Here is a 13426-nt window from a genome sequence, read left to right as displayed (position 1 = left end):
TTTGTTTTATTTTATTTTATGCACAATAGTAGTGTTTAAAGGTCATAAAGTCCTTCAATTATGTAGCATGTGTTTTAAATCTTGTTAGAAAATTACATATATACAATTTTTATGAGGAAAATATAAATGAGTTTTATGAAGCACATATTAAATATTATGTTAATTGAAAATAACTTCAGTGGATTCATTTAATTTTGCTACATGGAAACTGATTTTTTTTTAAGTTTAGAGATATTGTACTCTTAATTTTTATTTTGTACCACTTAGCCTCATGTAGAAAATAAGAGAGAAAAAATAATGTAAAGAATGACAACTTGGGCATTTTAAATAATTTCTAACTTTGAGGAAAATTAACTTAATGGCATCACTTTTCTTAGAGATCCTTTATCATTCAAGGACTCTCCTTAATTTGTTAGGATTTTTAAGAGTATTTATCATGAATAAGTATTCATTTTACTTAATTTAGTGTATTCTAATACTTCCATGTTCATAAAATTTTCTTTTTTTCTTCTGCCAATTTATTTACATGTTTCTGTATGTGTGTATATTTTCAAATTTAGATTCTATATATTGCAGAAAGTATATACTCTTTAAAATAATGGGTTTCAGTTCCATACCTAGCTGAAAATGTCATAATTTCATTCTGCTTCACAACAGAATAAAATTCAACTGTGTATATGAAATTTTCTTTTGCATAAGTTGATGGGCATCAAGTCTAGTTGCATATCTTAGCTATTGGGAATACTGTAGCAGTAAACATGGGTGTTTAAATAGCCTCAAGATATGCACACATTTCTTACTTAATTTGGCATATTAATAGGATTCGCACTACTATTACACCTGATACAAGTTGTTGGTAAAAAGGAAGGTTTATTTAGGCTTCTGGTTCTGGAGATTTCAGTTGGAAGTCAGGTGGCCTTTCAGACTGGGCTGCTGCTGTACACACATATTATGATGGCAGTGTCAGGTGGTGTGACGGGGTCCCCAAATGCCCTGCAAATACATGCATCAACAGCCTAGATACCTCCCATGTGCCTTCCCTTCAATCCTCAGCACTTCACACTACAGGCATATCACAGAACAAATCCTTTGCACATGCATCTTTGGAGAAAATACTGCTAATAGTAAAACCACAGCATACTGTAAGTAACTTCAGTAGCTTTGCACTCAAAGGATAAGTACTGTTAACCCACAAGGTATTACTTGCATTGTCAATGTATGTTTTAGATATTTTTATAGTTGTATCCATGGACAGGATATGCATGTATTATTTCTTCTCCTGCTCCTCCTTTCTTTTTTTTTATTATGGTACAAATTTGACCTCATTAAATTGCATGGTTAATTTCCCAGCCGATTCTTTGTTTTCATATTTTGCAAACATTAGTGATACTTGAATATTGCATTTCTACCGTATCTCTTTGAACTTCCTAATACATATTTTGAGGACTTGTATCATATTCACTTAGGTTTTAAACAAATGATGCTCTTTTTGTGATTCAAAACAGACTATTAATTCTCCCTATATCCCCAATATAGTTTTGTTGAGTTCGCCTTTGCTAAAAGAGTATCAATTTAACCTAAAACTTCACAGTTAGTGGCATAAGGGATTTCATCATGTGCTTTTAAATCTGAATTGCATCTTTCCCTACATTCTTGTTTTAAATTCCAGCAATGCCGTGTTCGTATTTTTATCTCCCTTCCTTTTCTAATCAATCCTTATACAACATTGCCTGCTTTATTCCCCTTTTCAAAAAATGTAAATCAACCCTGTGAGTCCTCATAATGCTAGCTCATATTTATTCAATTCATTTAATTTTTGCTGAGTTTATTCTGTGGCTCTTTATCTAATTTCTAGTAAACATTCAGCTTTTATTTTCTCCCTTGTAAGATGAATATTTCAGTTAACAAGTTTCTTATGGGGGAACACTATAATTGTAATCTTCATTTGTTGATGGGTAATATTTTAGTTGTCACTTACTCATTTATATAGTTATATTTTCATATTGAATTTTTTGTCTCAAGAATTTTAAGGCAGCAATCTTATAATTTTATTGAAATGTTAAAGGTACATTTTACGTATAACATGTATCATAATTAATCATAAGACATGCCTGCTCTTTCTTTGTTTTTGTTTGGTTGTTGAGACAGAGTTTCATTGTCTAACAACCTTGGCTGTCCTGAAACTAGCTCTGTAGACCAGGCTGGCCAGAAACTTGCAGAGATCTGCCTGCAAGCGCTAGGATTCTACAACACATGCCTTTTTGTAGTACTGATAAAAATGTTTTGAAGCCATGCTTGATAACCTTGTGGACAAATTCTTGACAAATTTGGCCCTTCCATTGCCAGATTGAGGATTTTATATATGGTCAAGTATATGCAACTAGTCGAATGAGCACTGATCTCTTTTCGCACATGATTTAACAATTATTGAGTGCTGTGTGTTAATCTGCTGTAATGTGATATTGCTTTCTTAATTGGCCCTTTAAGTACTGTAAATGTTTATTTGTATTATAACATTATAAGTTTTTTTCTATAACTCTGGAATTGCCTTGTACTGCCATCAAGTTGCAAGTTTTGCTCTTATGGAGGCATACTCTTTATTTCTAGTGGTATCTTCTCACTTTATGTCTGCTTTCCTTTATTACAATATAACTACATTGTATTTTAGCTGGTAAATGCCTGGAAACTTTTCGGTAATTTTGTACTTAAGCTTTCTGTTTTAATTTGATTTAAGTTGGTGTTTTATAAGCAGCCTATAACTGGGTAGTGTTTTATTTTCTAGCATGACAGCTTTTAATTACCAAGACTCGTCTATGTAGAGAGATTATTAACATATTGGAGTGTTTCTAGAATCTTATTTTGTGTGGTTCTTCTATCCCACTTTTAGTTGTGGCTTTTTATTTTTAATCTTTTCTAACATAAGGGTTCTTATTCCATTTATCCTTCTGAGTATTTGCAGATTGCCTAAGGTACTTCAGATATGCTATTAACTTCTGGCAATACTGACATATTTAACAAGTTAATCCTTAATGTAAGATCAGAGACAAGTTTTAAATAGCATTACCCATAGATTTACCTTTGTGTAGAAGCAGAGTTAGTTAATTTCCCTAACCTATTGTATTCTTACCACTGTTTAGTGTCATCACAATTGTTTTGGATTTATTCTTTTCATTATCGTCTCTGTCATAAAACTCCTTGGAATTGTTTTTATTTCAGAACTGGTGCTTGGAAAGTCTTTTTGCAATTTTCTGTTTATCATAAACTCTCAATCCATGTTGCTATCACTTTGCTTGAGTTTTGACAAACTACCTAGGTTTGCATTTCTAAGTCAACAACTGTGGGTTTTTTTGACCATTTTAAATTCCTTTTACTAAGTTCTATGATGTTTAGATACTGTCTTTGTTCTTGAAACTCAATGCAAAATCCAGTTACTATGTTTTTTGACCATTTTAAATTCCTTTTACTTAGTTCTATAGATGTTTAGATACTGTCTTTGTTCTTGAAACTCAATGTAAAATCCAGTTAGTATGTTTGGAGCTGTGGGTTTTGTTATGTGTTGGTTTTGGTCATGTTCAGATATTATCACTACAGGATAACTAAGCTTATACTTTTAAATCTCATCCCAATTTGGATTCACTGAATATCTTCATTTGTTATTTTGAAAAATAACTTAGAAAGAAACCTAAATATTATTAGATTAACTATTTCTACTTTTTCCTATACTAGTCCAGTTTTTGGGAAGTCTGGTAATCTCTATGCTAAGTATTTCATTTCATTCTCTACAGATCACAAACTGTGCTCACATGTCTGTGGAATTTTATTAAAGCTAGATTCGATTAAATAGATCTCTTTTTACCAAATTCAAGTCTGTTCTCTGGTATTTGACAGTTTCACTGGCATTTAAATTTAAAGTATAATTGTACTCATACAAAACTTGTTTGGGATTGTGCAAAAGTTCAGTGCCCCAGAATCCAGAGTTTGTTAGATCCCCCAGAGTTGAAATTGCAGACTGTTGTAACCTTCCTTATATCACTTCTGGGATCCAAACTTGAATCTTCTGCAAAATCAGTACACTGTTATTATTCTCTATTTTTTATTTTATTGTTTTTATTGAGTTATATATTTTTTTCCACTACCCTCCCTTCCTTGCCTCTACCCTTTGACCCTCTCCTGTGACCCCCACAGTCCCAATTTACTCATGGAGTTCTTGCTTTTTCACCTTCTTTTGTTGATCCATGTATGACTCTCTTAGGGTCCTCTTTGCTGACTAGTTTCTCTGTGGCCTATATGCTGTATTTTTTTTTTACTGTATGTCTTAAATTCACTTATGAGTGAATATATACTATATTTGTATTTCTTGGTCTGTGTTACCTCTCTCAATATGATGTTTTACAAATCCATCAATTTGGCTGCAAATTTCAAGATATCATTATTTTTAAATGCTGTGTAGTATTCCATTGTGTAAATGTATCACATTTTCTTTATCCACTCTTCAGCTGATGGGGATATGGGTTGTTTTAAGGTTCTAGCTATTACAAATAATGTTACTAAAAACATAGTTCAGCACATGTACTTGTGGTATGATTAAGCATCCTTTGTATATATACCACAAAATGGCATTGCTGGGTCTTGAGATAGATTTTTTTTTTAAATTTCTGAAAAACCACCATAGTGATTTCCAAAGAGGCTGTACAAGTTTACACTCCTACCAGCAATGGAAGAGCATTCCCCTTACCTCATAGCCTCTCCAGAATAAGCTGTCATCAGTACTTTTGATCTTGGCCATTCTGACAGGTATAAGATAGAATCTCAGAGTTATTTTGATTTGCATTTCTCTGGTGGCTAAGGATGTTGAGCATTTTCTTAAGTGTCTTTCAGTCCTTTGAGTTTTGTCTGTTGAGAGTTCTCTGTTTAGGTCTGTACCAATTTTTTTACTGGATTATTTCTTCTTTTGATGTCAAATTTTTGAGTTCTTTGTATATTTTGGAGATCAGTCCTCTGTCTGATGTTGGATGAGTGAAGAACTTTTCCCAGTCTGTAAGCTGCCATGTTGTCTTGTTGTTCTTTGCTTTACAGAAGCTTCTCAGTTTCAGGAGACTCCATTTATTAATTGTTGCTCTCAGTGTCTGTGCTACTGGAGTTATATTTAAGAAGTGATCTCCTATGCCAGTGGATTCAAGTGTACTTCCTGCTTTCTCTTCTATGAGGTTTAGTGTGGTTGGTTTTATGTTGAGCTCATTGGTCCATTTGGACTTGAGTTTTGTGTATGGTGATAGATATGGATCTATTTTCATTCTTCTATGTGTTGATATCCAGTTATTCCAGGACCATTTGTTGAATATACTTTCTTTTTTCCATTTTATATTTTTAGCTTCTTTGTTAAAAATCATGTGTTCATAGGTGTGTGGATTGATATCCAGATCTTTGATTCAGTTCCAGTGGTCCTCCTGTGGTGGTGCATGTCTTTAATACTAGCACTTGTGAGACAGAAGCAGGAAGATCTGTAACTAAAGATTGTTCATTTTGTTCCCTGCTGCCAAGACCTGGATAATTTAAAAAATTATATTAATTACAACACTGTTTGGCCAATAGCGTAGGCATATTCCTAGATAGCTCTTACATCTTAAACTAACTCATTTCTTTTAATCTGTGTAATAACGTAAGGATGTGGCCTACTAGTAAGGTCCCAGTGTCTTTTCCTTTGGCAGCTACAAGGCTTCTGCCTGACTCTTTCTTGTTTCTCCCAGTATTCAGTTTAGTTTGTCCACCTAGCTCTATTCTGCCCTGCCATAGTCCAAAGCAGCTTTTTTATTAACCAATGGTAATAAAACATATTTAGGGCATACAGAGGAGAACCCCACTTCGTAGATCTCTGTGTAACAACACTGGCTATCCTGGAAATCACTCTGGTTGGCATTGAACTCATAGAGATCTGCCTGCCTCAGCCTCCCAAGTACTAGCATTAAAGGCATACATCACTACCACCCAAGATAAATAAATTTTTATTTCTTTAATAAATTAATAAAGTGATCAAATAAATCCCTATAATTAATTTTAAAGAGAAATAAAATATAAATGACAATGTTGGGATTAATTGGTAGAAGATGTTAAAGTCATCTTATTTTTATTGATAATTTCACACATGCATAATCTTATTTTTATTGATAATTTCACACATGCATATAATGTAGTTTCTCTTGTTTGCTCACTTTCTCTGTCACTCTCTTTTCCCCATTTCTCACTTTCTTCCTAAGCCCGCTAATACACATACTGCCATTGTGTTCATAAATGTAAAATCATCAGTTTTCTCTATTGTGGTCATACCTTGCCAGTACAGTCATTTTTATAGTTCCCAGGGTCCATAGCTGAGTAATATTGCTGGATATTTTTCTCCCCAAGTAGAGTAAACAGAAATTTCGAGCACTCCAAAAGCTAGCAATAAGAATGAATATTACAGGTCAGTTACAGCTGGTTTTGATGCATTCTTACATGTGCATAATGGTTTTTTGTTTGTTTTATCATAGCCTTCCTTTATTACCACTATTCTCCCCAACTTGATCTTTTCCTCTTTCAAAATGATCTCTTTTATTTGTGTGTCTTTTTTGTTTTTGTTCACTTATTTTTAAATTTTTTTTTTAGAAAAGGAAACAAACTATCTTTCTTCATTATACATAGCAATCCAAGTGTATTTTTAAAAGAGGAATCTTGGTTCTACATGAGAAAACTTAGAACACTCTTCTTGATAGAAGTGTAACTTGATAATCTCTAGTTCTATTCAATTTACTATAAATGACATCATTTCATTTTAGTGTGTGTGTGTGTGTGTGTGTGTGTGAGACAGAGAGAGAGAGAGAGAGAGAGAGAGAGAGAGAGAGAGAGAGAGAGTGTGTGTGTTTCTGAGTCCCTAACTTGTCTCTTGCAAATAGTGCTACAATAACCTGAACATACATTTTTGTATTCTGACTTTGATAGCTCTGAGTATATGTCCATGAGTAATATGGTAATATGGCAGGAAAATTCTGCTATCTTTGTTGGTTGTGGAACCTCCATACTGATATTTGTGGTCCCTAAGGTCATTTGCATCCTATCAGCATCAGTACTTGCCATTCGTAGATGTGGAACTCTCTAAAGGGTTTTGCTGCATTTTTAATAAAATACCAGCTCTTCTGTTGCAAGTCATCATCTTGACCCATGAGTAATTTTGTAACTGCCATCTACACAATAGAATTCCCTGACACTGTATGTTCTAAGTGAACTGAGATTTTTGCTCCTTGCAATACTTGTTAACTTGATTGCCTGTGGAATCAACAAAGAGACACAGGCCTCCCAGTGGGTCTATAATGTCTATGTTTAGGAACCACTTCCCACTTCCCTTCCCTTTTTCACTGAGATCAGAAGCCAAAATCTTTGGTCTTTTAATGTGAACTAAGCAATGGTAGCTCTCCAGAACTTCTTCCAGACTTCCACATCAGAACCCGTCTGCCAAGGTGTCTAGCTTTATGAACTGAGAAGCTACCAAGCAATTGGACTTCCTCACGTACAGACAGCCATTGCTGAACTAGCTTATATTATGTGAGGCAAGTGAATGATCACTCTTTGTAATTTATATTTATTCCAGAAGTCCTGTTCCTCTAGACAACCCTAATACATTCTCCCAAAGTGATCTTCACACTTTCTCACTGTGCCTAAAATTACCATTTTCTTGGACTCCCTGTGATTTGGTTTTCTTTCTGTTATTTGTATCTAAGGGCAAAGATCACCTTTTTTTTGAATTTTTCTATGTGCATTATCTGAAGTATTCTGTTATTGTGCTCCCTCAGTTTGTCTTAACTATTTCCATTTACAAAAGCAATATAGACTGCTGACATGATGTAGGATTTCCCTCTGTATGCTGTGATTATCATTGATTAAAGAAGAAACTCTTTGGACCTATAGCAAGGCAGAACTTAGCTAGGCAGGGAAAATAAAACTGAATGCTGGGAAGAAGAAGGCAGAGTCAGTGAGAAGCCATGGAGCAGCCACGGAAGACAGATATGCCAGAAGCTTGCTGTTAGGCCAATAGCCTCACAGTAAAACATAAAATAATGAAAATAGGCTAAATTAAGATGTAAAAGCTAGCCAAAAAGAAGTTAGAGCTATTATATCAATCAGTGATTTTAACAATACAGTTTTGTGTCGTTATTTTGGGAGTCTGGGCAGCTGGGAAACAAACAAGGGGCCTCCTACAACATTCACAACTATATCAATTTTCACTGTGATGACCTGCTAAATGGGCATTTCTACTCTTGTCTTTAGCAACACTGTACTAATCCATGTCTCAGAAATGTAGACATTCACAAACAGTTGGCAGATAAAGGCAAACCTAGAGGACAAACACACTTTTAGACTATAAATTTATTTTTAAAAGAGGTAATGTGGTATATAGCTCAAGATTTCTGTGTGTGTAGATATGCTATGACTATGAAAAACAGTTGATCATTGCCTATAAAATATAACATTAAAAATCACATATGCTAATATTATATTTACCTACATGTTATCTTCTTCCAACTGGTTGGAATCTTGAAACTTGACTGTGTTAGAGAACATTATTTTTTTCAGTTTACATTCAAGAGGGTAGGGGAGATTGGCAGTGATTCTAGCCTGGAGACATAACAGTCCCCTATGTGTTCTCCCTATACCCTTCCCTCACCTCTGTAAACAGTCTTTTTATTAAACCCTGATCAAATTAGTTCAAATGTGCCATTTGTTTCTTGCTGGGACACTGACTAATGCACATGCATTTCCTCTGAGCATTTTCAAATGCCAAGAGTACATATTTCATTTTGTTTCCACTACAGTTATTAGTTGAGTGTCTGTATGTGTTGGGTACTATGAAAGACTATGGGGACAGCATGGTGAGCAAAACAGAAGAAAACCACTGACATTGTGAAGCTTACATACTTGTTGCTATGTATGGCATAGAATAAGCAAAAGTAGCCCAATACAACTCTTAGGTACTATAAAGTAGAGAGGAGATCTGGAATTTGAAGTGGAGATCAGTGGGCCTCCATTAAGAACCATGCATTTAGAAAAAAAAAAAACAATGAAAGATGTAGGAAACCAGCTGTGAATACTTCTGGAAAAATGATATGATAGTCTAAAAAGTAGAAATGTAGGTTGTCAAAGATAAATGTAGACATGAGAGTCCAAGATGATGGCAGAGTATGAATTGGGCAGGAGAAATAAAGAGTTTTGTTCTATAGAACATTAAGATTTTATTTGGAGTGAAAGCAAAAAGGTCCCTGGAGAATTAGGCATTTTATCACAGTGTAATTTAGGTCCTGAGTTTGTCTCGTTTTTATTTTATCACTTGCATATTGTTTGACTGTAGTTTGTGTATGTTTCATGAGTGCAAATAATGGTACAAAAAAAAAAACACATTTAGAGCCTCAGAGTAATAGTTCAGGCAAATCAAAATGATGACTAAGACTAAGTGAGTAGCAAAGAAGTTGGCGATGAAATGGTGGTAAATAGAACCAAGTCTTATTTAAAAAAAAAAAAAACTGAATTAGCATGAAATCTGAAATATTATATGCCTTCTATAGACAAATGTTTGGGAGGGAAAAGTGAACATAATCAAATCCCCTCAATTAAAGAACATAAAATATGCTGATGGTATTAACATTGAAAGAATGATTGAATAAAGAGGAGTGTGATAAAAATTGAAAAGTGTTGAGAAAAAATAGAAAAGAGGCTGAAGAAGAGCAGAGAGCTAAAGCCAATTACAAATGTTAAATGAGTAAATCTACATTGATTGTTTGGGCAAATACTTGAAGAAGAATGGAGATAGGCAAGTGAGATATTTGTAGGACTATGTCTGCAGGCAGAAAGAAGAGCCACAACAAGGGTACAAAGTAAGATTTCACCTAGGGATTCAGAAAGCCAAAGACTGTTGAACAAGTTGGGAGAGAATTGCTAGGGGTCAAATATTAGGAGAGGTAATGAGAGAGCTAGCAGATCCAGGGTATATAAGCCTTTAGCAGCCACTGAAACAAGATGGGCTCAGACTTTTTGCAGTTGGAACTGCTGTGGAGTCTTGTACAAAGTCCAGGTAAGCTCTGACCGTTGCTTTAACAGAATGATTACTGTTTCAGCATTGGAAATAGCTGGTAAGGTGCAAAGCAAATAGACCTGCTATTAATACGGGCATTTCATTCCAGATGCAGTGGCCAGTTAAAGACATGGAAAGACGGAAAACTGTGCCATAGTTAAATGAAAAATGTTGGGAATAATACGTTGTCAGTACCAGATGCACTAAGATAGAAGAGAGCCATCCATGTAGCTGAATGCCTCATTGTTTATTCCCTGGGGAGAAACTGCTCTCTGTACCACTGCTGTGAAATTAATACATGTGGAAAAATCACCTGGAATGAGTGTTTAGGTTAACCTGCCTTCTTTTTCCCTCTCTTTCTCTTCTTGAAGAACCACTTTACATGGAAAATATGAACACTGCCCAATTCGCTGTAAATTTTAATGATTACTTATTTACAGGAAACTCTATGTCTCTTCAGTGGTTATGCATTACTACATTGGGAAATTAAATCGTTTAAAAACTGACAAACATTGTTTCCTGCAGTTCACAGATATTTTCCTTAAAGAGCTTGATGTATAGTGAACCATGATGGTTCAAATATGCAACTGATATTGCTCATGCCAGTCTGTCAATCCTTTGGAAGCCAAGAGTGTCTGCGGGTTGGTATTATTCCTTTTTCAACCTAAAGATTTTTAAAATGATTATAGAGTGAATTTTCCACTGAAAATTATTATTAAGAGGCCACCTTCACACCCAAGTCTCCTCAATTTTGAAGGTAAAATTGAATTTGACCTTTAGCTAAAGATCAATTCCACTGGGTAACCAATTTGGACTGATTCCACCGGAGATCACCTAAGAGTATTCTGGCATTGTAAATGGCCATTAAAAGCCATCCGCGCTATAATTCTTTTAGAAACAGATAGTTATGTGAGAGTCATATGATGGTTATTGCTTTATGATTTAGATTTTATTTAATGAATAGTTGGAAATATCTATCAAGTCTAACTTGACAAAAGAGGACAGAGAGGACCTCTATCTCAGCCAAGACTACTTGGAAAAAAATGCTGTAATTTCTGAAACCATACCCTTCAAACTGACAATAATAGCACATTATCCATTTGCTTTACATCTTCATTTAAAATTATCAAAACACTTTGCAGTGCTTTAATGTGATCTTATGCCTAATTAGAGGCACAGCTATTAATCACTAGGATAGCCCACCACCCCAGCAGAGGTCACTCTGGGTCAGGAGTTTTAACCTGTTTTTTTCCTTGGACCATTTTCACAACAGCAACTTTATAAACAGGGAAGACAAAGGTAGGGCTCATACTGAAATAAGTTACATACTTTGGACCGCTATGCTTTTTTTCTGTTTACTTAGGCTTAACATTGCTTTCATTGAATACAGTATCATTGTGTTGGTGATTTGCCATTGGTCTAATTGGTCTATCAAATTGTTACTTCCTTGATGTTGTTCATAAAGAATCACAAAAGTACTGGAGCTGTGATTATCTTGTGAGTAGTAGAAGCAAATAACTATTTATTAGATGGTTTAAATTTGTTTATGAACTTAATGGTTTGAGTATCTCTGATGCTGTCTGTAGTTTACAGTTTGTGTGGAAAACAACTTGTTGTATGGTTTTCTTTGAATGGGTTCAAATTCAAGTTTGTTTATTTAACCCATGTTTCTTGAGCGCATTTTCATGGACCTGGATACTATTCAAGATGCTTTTGTTTTTTATTATTGTTGTTTAAGTAAAAAAAAGAGAGAGAGAGAAAGAAAGAAGAAAAGGTGAACAAAAGAAAGCAGGGAAGGAAGGAAGAAAAGGGAGGAGAAAGAAATATATTGTCAAAATACCAGGAGGAGATAAAACACGGTAGACTAGAGGGAAATAGTTGGATAAGAGATGACACATTAATAGAAATGTTAGCAGAAAAAGATTATTATATAATCCTAAAACATAATGCATGTTCATACCCCCAAAAGTATTTGAAGAAAGAATACTAATTTTCATGGGAAAACACAAGTATTTTGCCTCAGGACAGCATTAAAGTCACCCTCTAAAGCTGGAAGCAGCAGCTGTCATACTCTCTGTCTAGATGGGGAGGGACATGCTGGAGAAGGAGGTGGCAAGCTTAGAAGCACTCGATTTGTATTCACCTGACTGTACCTCCAGTTATGTTCATAAACCTACTTATTTTAGGATTGTTTTCTCTTACTTCTATTTCCTCCAAAAAGTCCTACCTTAGAGAAAGTAGCAGCTTTACTCCCACTGGAAATCTATGGTAAAAATCTAGCTTTGATTTTTCTGGTTTCTGTAAATGCAGTAACTACCCTTGACCTTTCTGGTGTGCATCTAAAGGACATGATTTCTGCTGTGCAATGCTTTCCTGGTGCATTTGTGTGTTCAATTACTTAAAGTAGCAGTCAAAGCAAAGAGCCAAGCTTTTCTCACATGACCTTCTCCTAAATATGCACATCTGCAGTTCCCCCATCTAAAACTTAAGGTCACATTTTGAAATGTTAGTGATTATGACTTCAATATATGTTTTAACCAATGACAATTTCTAAAATTGTAACAAAAAATTGAAGTGCTTAACATTGGAACAGAGTAGAAAGCCCATGGACTAGGATGGAATGTAAATAGAGACCTGTTCAAATTTTGCATTTTTTTGATGCACTATTGGTCTGGAAAAATATGCTCAAATGTCTCATTCTATGAGATAATGATTGTCTATATTATGCAGAACTGTTATGAACATAGAAATAATGAGAACGCCATGACAGGACACAGAAACTCAAACTCAGTTTAGTCATCATTGAAACTACTTTTGATATCTACAAGATAAATACTACCCTAATAAAGAAAAGGTACTACATTTTTTCTATCCTTGGGGAGAAATATGATTAAAATTATTGGGGCTGATGTGATGGCTTAGCAGTAAAGAGCACTTAATGCTTTTCTAGAAGACCCTCTTTCAGTTCCCAGCACCATATGATGGATTACAGCTGTCAATTACTCAGTTCCACGGGATCCAATAACCTCCTTTCACCTCTATGGGCACTGGTCACACAAAGTGCTCTTACATACATCCAGGCGAAACACACATACACATAAATAAAAATAAATGTATCTTTGAAACTTAAAAGAACCGATGTGCTGTTCTATCATCAAATTCAGAGCTACAAATTAAGATATGTCTCAGTACACTTCTACAACAAATTGAGTCAATCCTATTCAGGAAATGAAAACTCCATGAATCACCCAAAGAGAAAGAAAAATTAGACGACCAATTGACCTGAGAGATAATAGACACTGTAGTTGCCAAAGAGAGGTCAGTATTTCCCAA

The sequence above is a fragment of the Microtus pennsylvanicus genome, chromosome 12 (assembly GCF_037038515.1).
Source record: "Microtus pennsylvanicus isolate mMicPen1 chromosome 12, mMicPen1.hap1, whole genome shotgun sequence".
In the NCBI taxonomy this organism is placed as follows: Eukaryota; Metazoa; Chordata; class Mammalia; order Rodentia; family Cricetidae; genus Microtus; species Microtus pennsylvanicus.
The sequence above is the reverse complement of the archived record's forward strand: the minus strand, read 5'-3'. Positions refer to the sequence as shown.